This window comes from Chelonoidis abingdonii, chromosome 1 (assembly GCF_003597395.2).
Source record: "Chelonoidis abingdonii isolate Lonesome George chromosome 1, CheloAbing_2.0, whole genome shotgun sequence".
NCBI lineage: Eukaryota > Metazoa > Chordata > Testudines > Testudinidae > Chelonoidis > Chelonoidis abingdonii.
Window position 1 is genome coordinate 134,154,020 of NC_133769.1, and position 19,436 is coordinate 134,173,455.

Below are 19,436 nucleotides of genomic sequence, written 5' to 3' on the forward strand. Positions count from 1 at the left end.
TTGTTTCTGATGACATTGTATTATCACAATTTCTACCCAAAGGTAGGACTTGTAGCTGGGAGGGCAGCTATACTGCAGAGAGTGAGACCATTTAAATTATGATTCTTTAGATTTTTATGAATCAGATGACAACGCCCTTATCTTTCTATCACTAACTTGCCCAAAGAATGAGATTTTACTACATTATGCTCTCAGGCTATTTTGTGTCTTGCTGTATTACTTTTCCAACAGACATCTGGGTAATTCAAGTCCCCCATTACTACCAGCTCTTGTATGTTGGATATTTCTGTTGTTTGTTCTGGAAATGCCTCATTTATTTCCTCTTCCTGATTTGGTGGTCTATAGTAGAATCCCTTCATGATGTCATTCCTGTTTTCTTGCCCTTTTATTTTCACCCTATGACTTTCAACTGGTCTTCCTCTTACTTCCTTCTGGATCTCAGAATATGTGTGTATATTCTGAGATCCTCCAGGAGATGCTGGCTAGAGAGGGGTAGGAAAAATTCCAAGGGTAGGGGAGCTACACAGTGAAGAGCTGGTGCCAGAAAACACCAATCCAGACTTTCAAACTTTTGTGAATGGATTTGTAGGTAACTCGGACATGCATCATTTAAACAAACTGGGTGAGCCACTTACCCATTGTTTGGAGTCATTGAAACGTTTATTACTGAATCTGTTCCCTGGCTGTAGCTCCAATTAAGAGTTTGATCTTATGAGTGGTTGAGTGCCTTCAATTTATCTCAAATTATGTCCTAAATAGGCATGCTAGTTAACAGGGCTGTGATTTAAGGAAGGTGTGTGAATGTATAAATATGTGAAACCAATTATTTGTTTTTCCACTTAGGAATAAAGAATTAAAAAAGTAAACTCTCTCTTTTTTGGTAGTCAGTTATTTTTCTGCACATATCTGCGTGTATCAAATCAGTACTGATATAACACTATCGGAATATAAAATATCATTAGTAAAGATTTATATTGTGGTGGTGCTGAAAGGCCAAAATTGGATTGGCCTCATTGTGTTGGGTGCTAAAACAATCCACCTGTGCAAAGGCAAATATATAAATACTGGCTTTCAACAGAAGTAACCCGAGACAGAAAATGAAATAAGTCTAATCCATCTCGTCGGAGAATGACTGACTGAAAATCGACAATTAAATTATTTGAAATTAGGCTTAAAGGAATTAATAGTTACTTGCAATGTGCCACCAGAAATAAAGGATGGGAAACGACTGTTCTTCCTGGCTGGCATGCTACATGTTAATCTAGTTTTTTGATCTATGCTCTGTATTGTGTAGTATTATGTCATGGTTTCGTTCCATGAATAACACACAGTGATTGGTCAATCCTCTTAATTATTTTTCTTGATTTCTTGGAATGATTTAAATCCAGGTTGAGACTTCCAAGTGCTTTGAGGTCTGCTGATTTAATTCAACAATTTTTTAAAGAGACGATCTGGCCTGGGTGTAGACTCAAATTTTAGGTTGAATAAAGAAAAAGCTTTTAAATATTCTAATATGAATAGAAAGTCTATAAATATAGGCCCCAAGCTTGCAAACACTTACGCACGTGCTTAACTTTAGAAGAGAGTATTCCCAGGAGTGTATTTCCACTACTTATGGGGATATAAGAGGAATTCCATCTGTTGTTCCCCGTCCTTTAATTATAGAGAATGGTCTATGACAGAGAACATTGGAAGCATTTTTCAAAAAGAGAAAAATGTGATTTTTAAAGCACCAGAGATTCAGTATGCAATAACTTTGTTAGCTTTGAAAAACCCTAAGCACACTTTTGTTATGTTTAATGTCTCTTGCTAATACTGTACAAAATTATGTGTGATCCAGTAGCCTGCTGGAGAGCTGAACCTTATACTGGTAAATAGTTGGATTTTGTTGTTGTTTTTTAAATCTAGCATTATGAGATCTTGCAGGTTACTTAATTGACAGTAGATTGACCCAAAGTGAACTATGTCTCTTTCCAGTAAATTATAAGTATATTTATCTTCAATTGATTTCTTCCAGCTTTTTCAAATTCACTTATAATTTAATACAGTATTTTAAACTAATATGATTTAAAAAAAAAAACTAAAGGCAAATTCTCATTTTGATTGTCATAATAAAAATGTGATATTCTGCCCAGCTATTGCTTTTCCAGTTGCAGGATCATTGTCCTGGCCCTGTACCTGTATTCTATGAGCATTATAGCTTACATATTATCTGGAAGGAAAAACTTAAATTTGAAAAATCATTTTCCTTTGGAGGCAAGAGAGAAATCTGTTACGCTGAACATTCTTTATATTCCAGAGATGGTAAAAATTGTTCAACATTCTGCATTGGCGCAAGTGCCATGTAGTCAATAAAGAGGAGTAATCAGTTACTATCCATTACTTTCATTTACAGAAATAAAATGTTAAGCACTTTATGTATTTTAATCAGTTTAAATGACAGGCCGACATATGTATTGTACATCCAATCTGAGTAGTCTAGACAGACTGTTTTCCAAGGAAAATACATTTTCATCAGTATTTGTCGTATGATTCATGGTGGTGAAGAGGCAAATAACTCTTTATGACTGGACGTTGCTTTAACTTGCAGCTACAAGGGAACAAGTGAATAACCGGATGACAGTGGTGGAAACTAACATTTATTTAGCATTAGATGTCTATACCTTATGCAGTGTTCTCAGGTCAGATTTTCCAGCAATGGCAACTGGTCAACAAACATGCTACCAGTATCTACAGATAACTGCAAGTAGGCAAACTAAAATTTCATACCTATTCTCATTTGAAAGGTTCACAGGTGACTAAAATTAATGTCTAGTAAGATTTCAAGGGGTCCAAATTCAATATTAGTATTGACTCTCAGCATCTTTAAGTTGACTGTGTAATGTATGAGAGCAACATAATATAATGTTTACTTTATCTTGGGTAGCTATAATAAGCCAGTAAGCAGATGTTAACAAAACTTTTATTTGACATTTAAACTTAATTTTGAGCCCCAGTTGGGTAAGCCTCATGATAGGCTGTAATATTGCAGTTGTAGGACTGTAGTCGTTTGACTTACATGGTTATATTTTTGTATCTATATATCATCTTCGGATGGTTGGACTAATACATTGGCTGAATGGCTTGATATTTATTAAAATACGTATTAAAAAGAAAGGGGAAAATACCTATTGTGCAGCATACTTGCAAGTAGCTGATCAAGTATTCTGTTGTATATCTCAACAGACAGAGGGGATAACTGGTGTCTCCATTTGGCCACAAATGATATCTCTTCACCTGTAAAGTATAGTCAATTTTTTCCAAAGAGATAAAAGTGATTGAGCACCCGTTCTCTGTAAATAAAGCCCTTTCCTAGCATGTTAAGTTGTAATAGTAATAATTCTGAAAGTATTTAATATATTTAGCAACCAGGAAGTAGCTTCCTTTTGTGCACATTTGGCATAAAACAACATTGTGTGCCTATAAACAGTTTAAAAATATTATTGCAAAAGTGGTGAAAGAAGTGTGCTGTTTGAAATAAAATATATAGTAATCTAATGGTTATACACTGGAGAATTGGTTCAAAAAACATATTCTAAGTAAAACTACACTCCACTTCGAACAAAAATGATTACCGGCAATCTATTTGCTGCCCGAGTAAAAGCTGCTAAACAGCTCTTTAACTTTCTATCCTTAATATTTCCAACAAGTTTGTTATTTAGTTTATCATCTCTTACTTTTATGGTGCTAAAGGAAACCGATTTAGTATGCAAGCTAAACTTTTTAACGGTAATGGGTGAAATCATGGCTCCATTGAAGTTAATGGCAAAACATACATTGACTTTAGTGGGACCACAATTTCACCAGTACAGGACCTGACTCTGCAGTGAGCTGCATATTGATTGTGGGATCTGGGCCACAAGTATGTGTTTTGTATAACTCCTAGCTCTATGCAGCCTCTGGATACTACTGTGATATAAATAAAAAATAATACACTTTTGCTAGAGCTTGGTTAAATGTGCATGTGGTCATAGAGTCCTGGAGCAGATGAGCAAAGAGGAGATCTCAGAGAGGTGTTGAACAACTGGACTAAGTTTGAGAGAATTGAACATTAATCACTGGAGAAACTTAACAAGGATTGTGGTGGATTCTCCGTCACTGGCAACTTTAAAATGTAAGATTGTATGCTTTTCTAAAAGAGATGCTCTTGTTCAGTTAGGAATTAATTCGGAGAAGTCTTGTGGTTTGTCTTATACATTAAGTCCGACTATATATTAATGATCCTTTCTGGCTTTATAATCTATGAAACATGCTGATGAGGCAGGAATCTGCTATATAATTAGATATATCTGATCTTCTAACACATGATGCTGATCAACTACAGAAGATAGTGTTTTGAGTCCTGACAGCATATCCAGATATTAAGGTTCATTTAGAATGGAAAGGCTCAGTTTTATGGTTATACCTAATTTGATTTGTTGCCCTGTTCTGCAAAGAGATTATTTCTATAGAAACTAGAAAGTTCTTCCCAAGGAATGCAGCGTCATTATGAAACTTCTGCATATTGCTGAGTCTTTGCATTTGCCAGAGCATATTCTCCCTTTATAGGAACCTTTAAATCACAATGAAAAAAAATCTTTTCTGAAATAGGGTTTATCCATGTATCAAAAGTGACATCTCTGCACATGTAATTTCGTAGTGGTTGACCATCAAGTTAAAAATAGTCTCTTCGACCACACACACTGTTAGGTTTTTCAAATTAAAATTTAGCTGTACCCACAGCCACAAAATTATTTGTTAAAGACAATGCCTATGAACACCAGTGTTTGTGGGAGGAACTGAAGCCCTTCTCAAGTATATTGCTGTTAGGAAAATAATGTGTTTTATAGATTTGATGTGTATCTTACATGAGTAGTCTTTCCCAAATGCTAGCTAATGCAATTGGAAACAGGGTGGAGTTTTATTTTTAGCTGCCTAAAGACCCATTCGTTTTCAGGAAAAAGTGAAATATACTTTTTTTTTGTTTTTATAAAAACTCATGGTTTATTGCATGAGGAAACTTTTTTTAGCTAAGATAGATTGTAATGAAGTCAGACTAGTTGCTTTCCAACTTGCTTTCAGGCTTCTGTTTCGCTATGTTTTATTCAGTCCATTTTGGCATCGGTGGATGTTTCATCTAGTTACTCATCAGCATGGTACAGCAATCAAGCCTGATGGAGTTATAGCATCAACCTCACCCCTAGCATGGAAGCTAAAAGTTGGGGAAAATCTTTCACTATTGTTGTTAGTACAATGCTCCTTTAAAAAATAAAAGTATGCCCAACATAATGGCTTCCACCTTGTGTCATCAGCTGGGTTTTTAAACCCAAGACTGTCAGCACCATAGCGCAGGCGTCTTGAGTTAAAGGAATAATTCTATTAGATGGCAGCAATAGTAGGTGATTTATCTTCTACATAGCCTTTCTATTAGAAAGAGAGAGACGCAACACACACATTACAAGCATGTTGCACAAGCATAGTTAGTCTTTCTCAGATGTTCTCAGTTCCAGAATTACTGAGCTGGAAAAAAATTCCTGGTAATATCATACACTGGTATACCAAAGATACTTTGTGTCTGTTTTGATCTTGTACCATGTTGATTCTTAGAGGTCAAAACACGTTTGTCATTTCAGATGTAGCGTGACTAAACTCTGTTTTCATATGACGAAAAAAGTGCCTGACAGCGCTAGAGATGGGTGTTTTAGGAGCAACAGATGTAACTTGTGAGGTTCGTTTTGCCTACCAGTACTGAAAGGCACGTACAACCATAGTATTTCTTAGTGCTGGTATCCCAGCTAAATTTGTTAGCAAATCTCTGGATTCTCAAATATTGTAAGAGAAATTAAGTACTAGCTGTTGACACAGTGTATTTTGGAGGCTTGATAGCCATCTTTTAGATGAGACATAAAATGGAATTTCTGACGTTCTGTGGCTTAAAATCCAAAGTTTTCAAATAGTAGGCCTACTAAACCCAGTGCCATGGCTAGATTTCAAGCAGGGGTAATTACATTTTTGCCTCCTGAAAATTCTTCATTAGTTTAAATTGGATAGGTTTGTTATAAGGTAGAAGTCCCAGATCTGAACCTTAGCGTCCAAAATCTGGGTACCTGCAAGAATTCCTCTAAGCTTAATTGCCAGCTTAGATCTGATAGGTGCTACCATCAATCAAACTCTGAGTGTTTGATGAACTCTGGTCTCCCCAAAACCTTCCCTGGGGACCCCCAAGACCCAGATCCCCTGGATCTTAACACAGGGAAAGTAAACTCTTTCCCTCACTAGGTTCCCTCATAGGCCACTCCTAGGCTTCCCTCCCTCACAATCACTCCGTAAAATCTAACACACAGAGATTCCCCTCCTTCGTTCCTCAGCCTTAATAGAGAAAAAAAAGTAATCAGGTCTTAAAAGAAACAGCTTAATAAAAAGAAAGAAAACATAAAATGGTCTCTATAATCAAGTGAACAATACGGGTTATTTGCTTATAAAAATGAATAAACACCTTATTCAGAAAAAAAGTTACAATTTAAACATTCCAGCAAACTACACAGTGTGCAAATACAAAATCAGTGTCAAAAACTATATTGTTTTTCTATCTGTCTTACAACTGGATACAGAAGATTAGAGAGCCTGGAGATAGTGCATCACCCTCAGAGCCTAGAAGCAACTGACCCGAACAAAGGACCCACACCAAAACTTCCCTCTCTGAGATTTGAAAATATCTGTTTCCTGATTGGGTCCTCTGGTCAGGTGTTGTTGTTATCCCTTGGGTGAAAGAGACATTAACCCTTAGCTATCTGTTTATGACAAAAGTTATAGACTCATAGGTCAGAGGACCAATATGACATCTAGTCTGACTCCTGCACAAGCAGCCACAGAACCCTACCCTCTACTTCTGTAACACCCTAACCTATGTCTGAGTTATTGAAGTCTTCAGATTGTGGTTTGAAGACCTCAACTGCAGAGATCACAGCAAGGACCATGCCCATGCTGCAGAGGAAGGCGAAAAACCTCAGGACTCTCAATAGGCTTGGAGAAATTCTTCCGACCCAAATATGGTTATCAGCTAAACCTGAGCATGTGGCAAGACTCACCACCCAGCCACTCAGAAAGAACTCTCTGCAGTAACTCAGATCCCATCCCATAACAGACCATTCAGCAGACTTATCTGCTGATAATCAAGATCAATTGCCAAAATTAAACTTTCTATGATACCATCCTCATAAACTTATCAGCTTAGTCTTAAAGCAGATATGTCTTTTTGCCCACTACTCCCTGAAGGCGTCAGAACTTCACTCTCTAATGGTAGAAACCTTGTCTAATTACAAGTCTAAACTTCCTAATGCCAGTTTGTACCCGTTGTCTTGTGTTACATTAGTATAAGCCTTAAATAATTCCTCCCTCCTAATGTTATCCCCCTGATATTTATATAGAAGCAAACATATCCCCGCAGCCGCTTTTGCTAGGTAAACAAGCCAAGCTCTTTGAATCTCCTTTCATAAGGCAATTTCCATTCCTCGGATCATCCTAGTAGCCCGTCTCTGAACTGTTCGTTTAAATATCCTCTTAAACATGGGAGAGAACTGCACACAGTATTCAGGTGAGGTCTCACCAGTGCTTATACAACGGTAACTAACACCCTTATCTTTGCTGGAAAACTTCTCCTGATGCATCTAAACCGCATTTGCTTTTTTAATGGCCATATCGCATTGGCGCTCATAGTCATCCTTCGATCAACCAATACTCCAGTCTTCTCCTCTCTCTGTTGTTTCAACTGATGTGTCCCAGTATATCTAAAATTCTTATTATTAATCCCTAAGTGCATGACCTTGCACTTTTCACTATTAAATTTCATCTATTATCTATTACTCCAGTTTACACAGTCATCCAGATCTTCCTGGTATTGTATCCGGTCTTCTCTGTGTTAGCAATACCCAGCTTTGTTTCATTCCGCAACTTTATTAGCACATTCCGCTCTTTGTGTCCAAGTCAGAATAAAGGTTAAATAGAATGGTCCAAAACTGATCCTTGGGGAACTCACTAGTAACCTCCTTCTAGCTGCAGTTCACCTTCCAGTACGACCCGTTGGAGTCTCCCCTTTACCAGTTCTATTCCACCTTACAATTTCTATTCATCCTTTTCCAATTTAATAACAATTCCCCATGTGGAACGTGTCAAACGCCTTACGAATCGAGGTAATTAGATCTACTGCATTTCCTTTGTTAAATATCTGTCACCTCTCAAGAAGGAATCAGTTGGTTGGCACGATCTACCTTTAGTAAACCTGTGTATTTGTCCAATTACTATTGACCTCAATGTCTCTAACTACTTTCTCCTTCAAATTTTCCAAGACTTACATACTACAGATGCAAACTAACAGGCTGTAGTTACTCGATCACTTTTTTTCCCTTCTTTCAAGATATGAACTTATTTAGCAATTCTCAGTCGTACGGTACAACCCTAGTTTACCGATTCATTAAAATTCTTGCTAACGGCTTGCAATTTCATGCGCCAGTTCCTTAATATTCTTGGAGGAGATTGTCTGGGCCTCCGATTTTGTCCCATCAAACTGTCAAGTTGGCTCCACCTCCATACTCATCTCCCCGTTTATCATCCTTCTCTCATCCTAGCTCCTCATTGCCTTATTAAGACTAGCACCAAGTACTTATTTAGATATTGGGCCACGCCTAGGTATCCTTAACTCATTCCATCCTCAGTGTATAGCCTCACTTCTTCTTCTTTGTTTTTTCTTATTTAGTGTGCTATAAACCTTTTACTAGGTTTTTAATTCCCTTTGCAAGGTAATTACATGTTTTGGTCCTTCCTCCTTATGCCCTACAATGTTTGACTCACAAGATAGCTTCCCTGTTAATCCACCTTTCCCTCCACTCCTTGTAGGCTTTCTACTTTTTTAATCACTCCTCTGACGTGCTTGCATCCACTTTGTCACAACTCGTGCTATTGTTTTTTTCCTCTTTCTTTGGGATGCAGGTTCTGTAGTTTCTGCAGCTGCTGACTTAAGTAATTCTCAGCCTCTTCCGCTTAGATCCACAGTATCTTCCAGTCCAATCCACTTCCTAACTATTCCTTAAACTCTTAAATGTTAGCCCTTGAGAGCAAGAAAACCCTAATCCGCAGATCTACCTTGTTATCCTTCCATGAATTAGCTCGTGATCACTCGAACCAAGGTTGTCCCCTACAACCATTTCTTCTGTGAGGTCCTCACTGCTCACCAAAATCAAATCTAAAATGGCATCCCCTCTTGTTGGTTATAGTATTCTTAATTTGCTGTGTTAAATTGTGTAGAATCACTGGTAATGGTCCTGACCCTATAACTATAGTTACAATTTTGAATAATCCTTACTCTCAAAGTAGTTCCATTGACTTCAGTGTCAACTGAAGTATACCTTTTTAGTGCAGTCAATGGGATTACTCATGAGTGTGGATTATTTTCATTAGTAAAAGTTTGCAGGTTCAGGGCTTCTCATTTTGCTGCTTGGCTATGAAAAATGACATTGATTTAATCCACATTTCTGCTACTTGTGTGTATTCTATCATGCCTACTTATTTTACCAATTAAAATATGTTTTTACCACTACTGGATTCTTTTCTAGGTCATATATAAAATGTGATCTGTTCATCGGCTGCATGCTTCCCCTATACTTTCCTAATTCCAAGAAGAACTTGAGAACGTGAAGACAATGTTAAAACAAGTTATTCATCAGCTGTGTGTGGACTGTGATTTAAGTGTGTCGATTGCTGAATAGTTCATGGGTGTTCGTGATCATATCTAAAACATGTCCATAGCAATCTAATTTCTTAAGAACAGAACTTTAGAAAAGTTTCTTCTAACTTTTCCTAGTTTATCAATCCATATTGCATCTTAGTTTATAATGGTCAAAATGAAATGAATTGGGATGCATCGCCCCACACCTTCATTAAAAGACTAGAATGCAACAAAATTACTTCATATGTTCCTCAGAGTAGTTCTCTTCTTAGTACAGTATTATCTGACTTCACCAACAGATTTGCAAATGTTTCCCCAGTATCCATCTCCTTGGTGGTTTCTGATAGCCGAGAAGCCCTCCCATGCAGTTTTTCCTAGAAGAGTAGTACTTCCATACTTGCTGTGCTTTAGCAAAGTTCTGACACAGGAGGAAGTAAGCCAGATGGATGAGAAAAGTGGAAGCTTAGTGCTGGTCAGAAAATAAGAAATGCAGATGTGCAGGAAAAGAGGAGGATAGAGATTTAAAATTCAACGTTTAATGAGAAGATGTATTTAAAAATGCATTACATAAGAAATACACAAATTTTAGACATTAAAAATAAAATTACTATTCCTTGAGCCCAAGTGGCCCAATGTTAGGCTTGGTTTCTATTTGTTCCCAAGGGGAGATGTGCCCAAACTTCTTTACGAAATCTAGTTGCCTGGTGGAACAGCACCTTTCAAAGAGATTCTTAATTTTACGGTTTGAAAACCTGACAATCTCTGCTCCCACTATCTGCAGTAGGCCACTTTTTGTAATAACTTCATTTGAATATTTAATTTTAAATTTCTGGGCCAAGCTATTGAGAGCTTGTCAATACTGCCAAAAGGGTATTTTTTAATTTTGTGGACTTTGTGGGTTGACATTCTCATTTTTTATTAATTTACATCTCTTCGCATTTTGGGGCGGGAGGGAGGGGTCTTGGATATTAACTTGCATGATGAAATATCTTGTTCCCATCCTTAAAATCCTTATTAGGAGAAGTCTGGAATAACTCTTCAGTAACAATAGTAGGAATCTGGCATGCTAAACACACAGAGTAGTGCTAAAGCTGGAGGCAAATTTACTTAGTGCATTGGTTCTGTACATTTGGGTACTTCCCTGGGGTACTTGTCCGTGTATTGCTAGCAAATGTATCCGGTACCTGCACTGAGTGTCCACATGCGCTGTGCTGGGAACGGGTATACACTGTGCACAGGCATATACCCATGTCCACGCTGCCCTTTTTCAGTACACAAAGGTAGTGCTACCATTTCAGGGACAGTGTCCCAGAGTGCTTCACAGGTGACACTGGGAACTGACTTGATGTACATTGCTGGTACTGTACGCCAGTGGTTCTCAACCAGGGGTACACGTACCCCTGTGGGTACACAAAGGTCTTCCAGGAGGTACGTCAACTCATCTAGATATTGGCCTAGTTTTACAACTGGCTACATAAAAAGCGCTAGCTAAGTCGTACAAACGAAAATTTCATACAGACAGTGACTTGTGTGTACTGCTGTCATAAATAGATAGTTGAGGGTTAATGCCTCTTTTACCTGTAAAGGGTTAAGAAGCTCAGTAAACCTGGCTGACACCTGACCAGAGGACCAATAAGGGGACAAGATACTTTCAAATCTTGTTGGGGGGAAGTTTTTTGTTTGTGTTCTTTGTTTTGGGGGTTTTCGCGTCTTGGGCTCTAAGAGGAACAGATGTCAATCCAGGCTTCTCCAAATCTTTCTGAATCAGTCTTCTCATGTTAAACTTCTAAGTAACAGTCCAGGCAGGCGTGTTAGTCTTATTTTGTTTTCTCAACTTGTAAATGTTCTTTTTGCTGAGAGGATTTTACCTCTGTTTGCTGTAACTTTGAACCTAACGGTAGAGGGGTTCCCCTGGGCTATATAAATCTGTTATCCTGAAAGGATTTCCATCCTGATTTTACAGAGATGATTTTTACCTTTCTTTCTTTTAATTAAAAGCTTTCTTTTTAAGAACCTGATTGATTTTTCCTGTTTTAAGATCAAGGGATTGGTCTGGACTCACCAGAATTGTGGGCATGGAACGGGGTGGTTAAATTCTTCTGTGTTAAGATCCAAGAGGTTGCGTCGTGTTCACCAGGAACTTGGTGAAAAAGCCTCTCAAGGCGGCCAGGGAGGGAGGGTTTTGGGGGACAGAAAGTTGTTCCAGACACTGAATTCTGGATGGTGGCAGTGTTACCCCATCAAAGCTCGTAATTAAGCTTAGAAGTGTCCATGCAGGTCCCATATTGTATCCTAAGTTCAGAGTGGGGGAGGAACCTTGACATCTGCTCTCTATACTGTAGTGTAATGCTGGAATGTAAGTACAATATTATATTCCAATTGATTTATTTTATAATTATACATGCAAATGAGAAAGTAAGCAATTTTTCATAACAGTATCTGTGTCACTTTTGTATTTTTATGTCTGATTTTGTAAGCAAGTAGCTTTTTAAATGAGGTGAACTTGTGGGTATGCAAGACAAATCAGCTCCTGAAAGGGGTACATCAGTCTGGAAAGGCTGAGAGCATTGCTGTACCACTGCCTTTACGCATTTAGGCGATGCAGCTCCAGTTGCCCTCTCTTCGCCAGACGGCGTGAAGACATGAGCAAGTCCATGATGATGTGGTTCTGCTCTGCTTTTCAAGACAAAAGATCATGTAATGGAGTGGAATGAGTCCAGAAAAATGTGGGTACCGAAGATAGCTGACTGAGAGGCAAATAAATCAGTAGGTCCAATGGAACAAATGTATTGAATTGCTGGATTGCACTGATATGCACATGGGTGGACTGCTGCTTTTGGTCCCGGAGAATAAGCACTATGTGGGGGACCACATTGTTTTGAAAATCTGGTGACACTAGCAGCTACAGAATTCTCAAATGGAAGCAGATCTTCAAGGAGTTGTGCGAGCAGCTTGCACAACCCTTGAGTTTGGTCCTCGTTTTGGACTCATACCTGTGCAGATGTGGATGGCTATTGCTCTGTTGAAGTTGGCCTAATGACAACTACAGTCAGGTGCAACTAGTTCAGCGTGGAAGTCACTGTTTATGGTGTTGGTTGTACAGGTTTACCATGCTATCAAGTACTCTTATTTGCCATGTCATAGCTTTCCTACTTCAGATCTGAACTTAGGTTCAGAAATAAGATGCTAGCATGAAAGCTCAAGCTTAATTACAGCTTGGATCTGATAGTGCTGCACCAGCCAGATTTCCAGTGTCTGGCGCACTCCTGGTTCCCCAAACCTTCCCTGGGGGACCCAAGACTCAGATGCCCAGAGTCTACAACAAAGGGAAATACCTTCTGCCCTTGTCTCTCTTTACTCCTCCAGGCTTCGCCCTCTCCTGGATGGCGGACGATCAACCTATTTCAATTCCTGAAAATGCAAAACAGAGAGGAGACCATTCACCTTCCCTCCCTTCCTCTTTTTCCCTCCCAGTCTTTCACTGAGAGAGACCGTAATCCTGGCACAGAGATTCGTATCCCTTGAGCCTCAAGAAAAGAAATCCAACAATTTTAAAAAGACAAGCTTTATATAAAAGAAATAAGACATAAAAATGGTCTCTGTATCAAGGTGACAATAACAGGGTCATTGGCTTAAAAGAAATAAAAGAATAAACAGCCTTATTCAAAAAGAATACTAATTAAAACATTCCAGCAACTAACAACACATGTAAATACAGAAAAACAAAATAAGCCTGTCTTTTCTACTTTGTACTTACACTTGGAACGAAGATAGAAAACCTGGGATAGGAGATAGAGAGATCCTCTCTCAGAGCCGAGAGACACAACGGAGAGCAGCAAAGAACACACACCCAAAATTCCCTCCTGAGCTTTGAAAATCCGGTTTTCTTGATTGGTCTCTGGTCTAGGTCTTTGGTCCCTTTGTTAACTGTCCTTTAACAGGTAAAAAGAAACATTAACTTACTACTGTTTATGAAGCCCATGGGTGGTTGCCATACCACAATCGTGAAATTATAGTGGATTCAAAAATGAGTTTTCTGAACTATCTGGGCCGTCGGACAGAACCCACTCCAGAAATTTTCCCATGAAGGGGCCAGTGAATTCATGGTTACTAGTCATTTTTTCTGTAGGCTTAGTGTGGATCACAGGATTGGTTCATGAACACAACACTGCACACACGGGAAAGGGTCCTATGCAGGTTGCTCAGGAGATCAGGATTGTACCACATTGTGAGGAAGGGACTTTCCTCTGCAAACCAATGTGGTCTGCGTGGTGTTTCTGTCTCCAATTTATTTTGTGGACTCCACATAGCCATATTAGAAGTGGGTCATGGAAGCCATATACTTGACATTGCCAACTAACAACAGGGAAATTCAACTATAGTGCAGAATCTGGTCGGACGTGTTGCCTTTGGGCATCTGGAAGCTTGTTGGCAATGCCTACGGGCCTGTCTGGATGCCTGTGTAGCCAATGTGATTTGCATTATAGTGGTGTGCCGTGCCTTGTACAACATTTCTGAGGCTAAAGGGGAATACTTCTAGAGCAAGTGGGCACAGGACAGATCTGGTTTTCAAAGCCGATAAGGCAGCCAGATCCCACGCTGCTCCTGGTTTTCGATGTGCCAGGAAAACTCATGATGCCATTTGCTTGCACATTGTGGATCAGTGTGGAGCCAGAAGGTGACTTGGGACTGTTTTGAAGGACAGTATTGTGACACTGTGTGGTGCTGCTGGAAAAGCTCAATAGAGCATTGCCATGTACTTGTGTTGTAATATCTTCCTGTGGGTCTCGATCTAGCGGCTAATGTATTCACTGACTATTGGGTGAGGGCTCTCAAGGTTAACGCCTTTGGCCATGGTTTCGTGCCACAGAGAGCGCATATGCAATGTAAGACCATCATTGGGCATTGTGTTGGTTATATGTTAACAACTCTGTTTCAGTGTGCTTTATGGAGAACAAAAACAACAGGAGTACTTGTGGCACCTTAGAGACTAACAAATTTATGTCAGCATAAGCTTTTGTGGGCTACAGCTCACTTTTTCGGATGCATAGAGTGGAACATACAGATAGAAGATATTTATACATACAGAGAACATGAAAAGGTGGAAGTACACACACCAACTGTAAGAGTCCAGTCAATTGAGATGAGCTATCATCAGCAGGAGGAAAAAAACAAAACAAAACCTTGGAAGTGATGATCGAGATGATCCATAGAAGGTGTGAGGAGAACTTAACATGGAGAAATAGATTCAATTAGTGTAATGACCTAGCCATTCCCTGTCTCTGTTTAAACCTAAGTTAATTGTATCTAATTTGCATATAAATTCGAGTTCAGCAGTCTCTTTGGAGTCTGTTTTTGAAGTTTTTTTGTTGCAAAATTGCCACCTTCAAGTCTGTCACTGAGTGGTTAGAAAGGTTGAAGTGTTCTCCCACTGCTTTTTAATATTATGATTCCTGATATCAGATTTATGTCCATTTATTCTTTTGCATAGAGACTGTCCGGTTTGGCCAATGTACATGGCAGAGGGGCATTGCTGGCACATATCACGTTGGTAGATGTTCCGGATGAACGAGCTCCTGATGGCGTATCTGACGTGATCAGGTTCTATGATAGTGTCACTTGAATAGATATGTGGACAGAGCTGGCATCGGGCTTTATTGTAAGGATAGGTTCCTGTGTTAGTGTTTGTTGCATGGCGTGTGGTTGCTGGTGAGTTTGCTTCAGGTTGGGAGGCTGTCTGTAAGCGAGGACTGGCCTGTCTCCCAAGATCTGTGAGAATGAGGGATCATCTTTCAGGATAGGTTGTAGATCTTTGATGATGTGCTGGAGAGGTTTTAGTTGGGGGCTGAAGGTGATGGCTAGAGGCGTTCTGTTATTTTCTTTGTTGGGCCTGTCCTGTAGTAGGTGGCTTCTGGGTACTCTTCTGGCTCTGTGAGTCTGTTTTTTCACTTCAGCAGGTGGGTATTGTGGAGAACAATTAAGCATTGTTAACGTAATTTAATTTAAAAATGGTTCTGTAACATTTTGGGAGGTGTTTAGCACATTTCTTCTTCCCAGTGTTTTCTGACACTGTTGCTCACAGCATTTGTCAGGAGCTAAGCATGAATTACTCCTAGGGTTGCAAATGGTGACTGTTTGGTGTGAGTGGAGGAGTTGTAAAAGCAGATATCTTCAGTGTTAATTTACTTCTGTTTCTTTTGTCTGTATTGTCAGTTAAGTTGTTAACAAAGCCATAAAGATGCTTCAGTTAAAGTTTCTTCTGATTTTCATTCTGTTGCTTTGGACCGCAACAGGTATTTCACAGCTCAGTTCATTGTCATGAACCCTGGCGTGCGTTTTTGTTTTTACAGAAGGAAATTTATGGTTGGGGGAAGGAAGGATGGTGGGTAGGACTGAATTCATTGCATTTCTTTAGCACCACATGTTTACAGAAATCAATCCTGATGTGAATCCTGCTGCCCCATCCCAAATGTATGGGAATTATCATGTTGCTCATGCTTGGAAAGCAAGGTGCACACCCAAGTGAAGTGAACAGTAGCTTTTTATTTACAGATGTGTATCAACCATAGAGCTTGTGACGGTTTGTGATGGGAACAAATGATCAGAACACCTGATCAAATTCCTTGAGAAGTGGGCAAACATTACTGTCTGTCCAGTGGCACCTTTAAAGATAAACAGATTTATTTGGGCATAGGGTTTTGTGAGTAAACCCCCCCCACTTCTTCAGATTAATTGAGTGAAAATTATAGATACAGGCATAAATATACTGGCACATGAAGACAAGGGAGTTACCTTACAAGTGGAGAACCAGTGTTGACAAGGCCAGTTCAGTCAGGGTGGATGTAGTCCACTCCCAATAATTGATGAGGAGGTGTCTATACCAAGAGAAGGAAAATTACTTTTGTAGTGTGCCAGCCACTCTCAGTCCCTATTCAAGCCCAAATTAATGATGTTAAGTTTGCAAATGAATTGTAGCAGTTTCTCTTTGAAGTGTATTAAGTTTTTTGTTGAAGGATGGCTACGTTTAAATCTGTTATTGACTGTCCAGGGAGATAGAAGAGTTCTCCTTCTGGCTTTTGTATATTACTGTTGTTCATGTCTGATTTGTGTCCATTTATTTTATGTAGAGATTGTCTGGTTTGGCCAATGTCCTTGGCAGAGGAGCATTGCTGGCACATGATGGCATATATCACTGTTGCAGGGGGCAACAGTTGGGGTTCATTTGCCCGGTGTGCGTAGCCCCAATGACCACACCAGAGTGGAGAGATGAATCTTTTTTATTTGAAATTAAATAAGGTGCAGGAGATACAAATCTTAAATCATGCACGAATCACTATCCGTTGCCATGTCTTATATACCCTTCTTGTTTACAGAGATGTTCATAGGTGCTACAATTTATCATTTACAATTTATTAACTACCGGATCTTTTAATTAACTAAATCCTTTACCCATACTGCTGACCCCCCCCCCTTTGATTGATTACATCTTGTACCATAAACAAAAAAACAAAAAAAAAATGATAAATGATCACATGTACTTATGCTAGCTTCAAAGGATCATGTTGATTAGCCCGAGGGCAATAGCAGGCCTGAAAATATAAACTTTTGACCTCACACCATATTGCCAGTTACTTGGAGCTTTTCTCCCCCCCCACCAACATCACATTAGTAGATGTGCAGGTGAATGATGGTGTGGCCGATGTGGTTGGGTCCTCTGTCGCTAGAGTATTTATGGGGACAGAGTAGGCATTGGGGTTTGTTACAAGGATTGGTTCCTGGATTAGCGTTTCTATGGTGTGGTGGTGTGTTTGTTGTACTCAAAGTACTATACGGGATCTTTTCAGGGGGATTAAGGCAAAACGCCACATTTATTAGTAATACAGGTATTAATTAATACTCTATCATATGCATATGATATATTACAGTCATGCATTCACACACACACACACAGACCAAACACACATCTCCGTCTTTCTCTAGTTACAACTGTGCTCCCCTAACTGCACTGCCAGGTGAGTTATATGGGGAGGGGTGACCGGGTTCTGCCGATCCCGCATCGATGTCGAGTGTTGACAAACAAGACCAGGTCCCTCTGCAAGACACCTATGATTTATAGCATGCTTCCCTTTAGCAATCCAGACCAGATTCAAATCTGGCTGTGTCCTTTGTCTTTGGCTGCTTTTTTTCTGTGCTATCCCAATTGCGCTCAAAGAGGCCTGTTTCTAAAGAATGTGCTTGCTTTCTAATCCCTGGAGGTCGTCAGTATGTCTGCTTTTCTTTTATTGGCCCACTGACAAGTTGTATGTGTCTTGCTCTGGCTTCCATTCCCTCTAACTGATTGTAGCTTGTCTGAGGTGGGTTCTTCCAAGCCTCACTCATCACACTCTATTCATCAATGGGAATTGATACAAGTGGGGGGGGGGGGATCTTATTCTACTTCTAGGCAAAAATGAACGTTTCTTCACTTTAACTATAACTATCCTTACGGCTATAACATTCATACAAAGTTTTCTCACCAATTTTCTAATAACAAGTGTATGAGAGGCACATGCCAATTCAGATGACATCACAAAATCAATACAGTGAACAGAATACAATGCAGCAGTGTACGCGAATGGAACAGAACTACATAATAAGTGAAAAATTAAAAACAATTTCATTTATCGTTCTACATTTCCCCCTTTTTGACCCTTCAATCCAGGTATTAAATGGTCACACATTATGTAATTGTTTAAGGCAGACAACATTAACATTGATTACTAAAGACAATGAGGGGATAAAATATGTTGAGACTGCGACAGGTGCTCCTTCTACCACATTTGCCCTTTGATTTTATGCCTATTACTTAGTAGTTGTTGTCTGAGTAAGGCACAGTGAATCTGTTGCAAACAATCAACAATTAAACCAGATGAATATAACTAAAACATACAACATACTAAACATCAATTATAACCTAAACACATAATCAAACCAATGTCTATCATTATAATAAACTAGATATTAGCATAAAACCCATAACCATTACATTAATTGGGTACTATTTCCATAATAAGATTAAGGCTCAAGTTGAATGCGCAATAGCCATCAACAATAAAGTTTCTGATCAGGACCCTCCTAAGCACACACACAACACATGAGACCTTTGTAGGAGATCCAGTCTGTTATGCCAGTTTAACGCTGACTTTGGCTTTACAACCTAACATTTAGTTCTAAAATGTGCAAGAATCCCTTATTTTTTAACAGTTGTTTCAAGAGTTCTGTGGTACCGAAAGATGGACTACATTATGGCCAAGTTTACATTACAGTGGCCAGGAAATACCCTTAGGCTGAGGAACTGAACCAGAGTGCACAGAGGAAAGTGTGACATTAACAAATACCTAAGCAAAAGAACAACATACAAAATATATTAATAAAACTTAACAAAAAATAAACCCATGCACTGGGATCAAAGTCTTTTGACACACAGTGGTGATTTGATTAAGTGGCAGACATGGGAGTAGACAGAGGAAAAGACATCTTCCCCTTTTAGTGTATTATTCCTCTTTTTCTGGATCCCAATGCTACACAGACACCACTAGATACACGACATCAGAATATGAACACAGAACATGCGAACACAGACTTATGTCGCAACACTATAACCATGTATTTGTATAAACTTTCAGCTCGTACAGCCTCCTGATGTTCTGGTTCAGAG

At 39.2% G+C, this 19,436-nt stretch overlaps 1 protein-coding gene across 4 annotated transcripts in view; it reads left to right on the top strand.

Moving 5' to 3' along the window:
* ATXN10 (ataxin 10) overlaps window positions 1-19,436 on the top strand; it is a 167,799-nt gene that overhangs the window by 33,924 nt on the left and 114,439 nt on the right. The window lies entirely within an intron of this gene.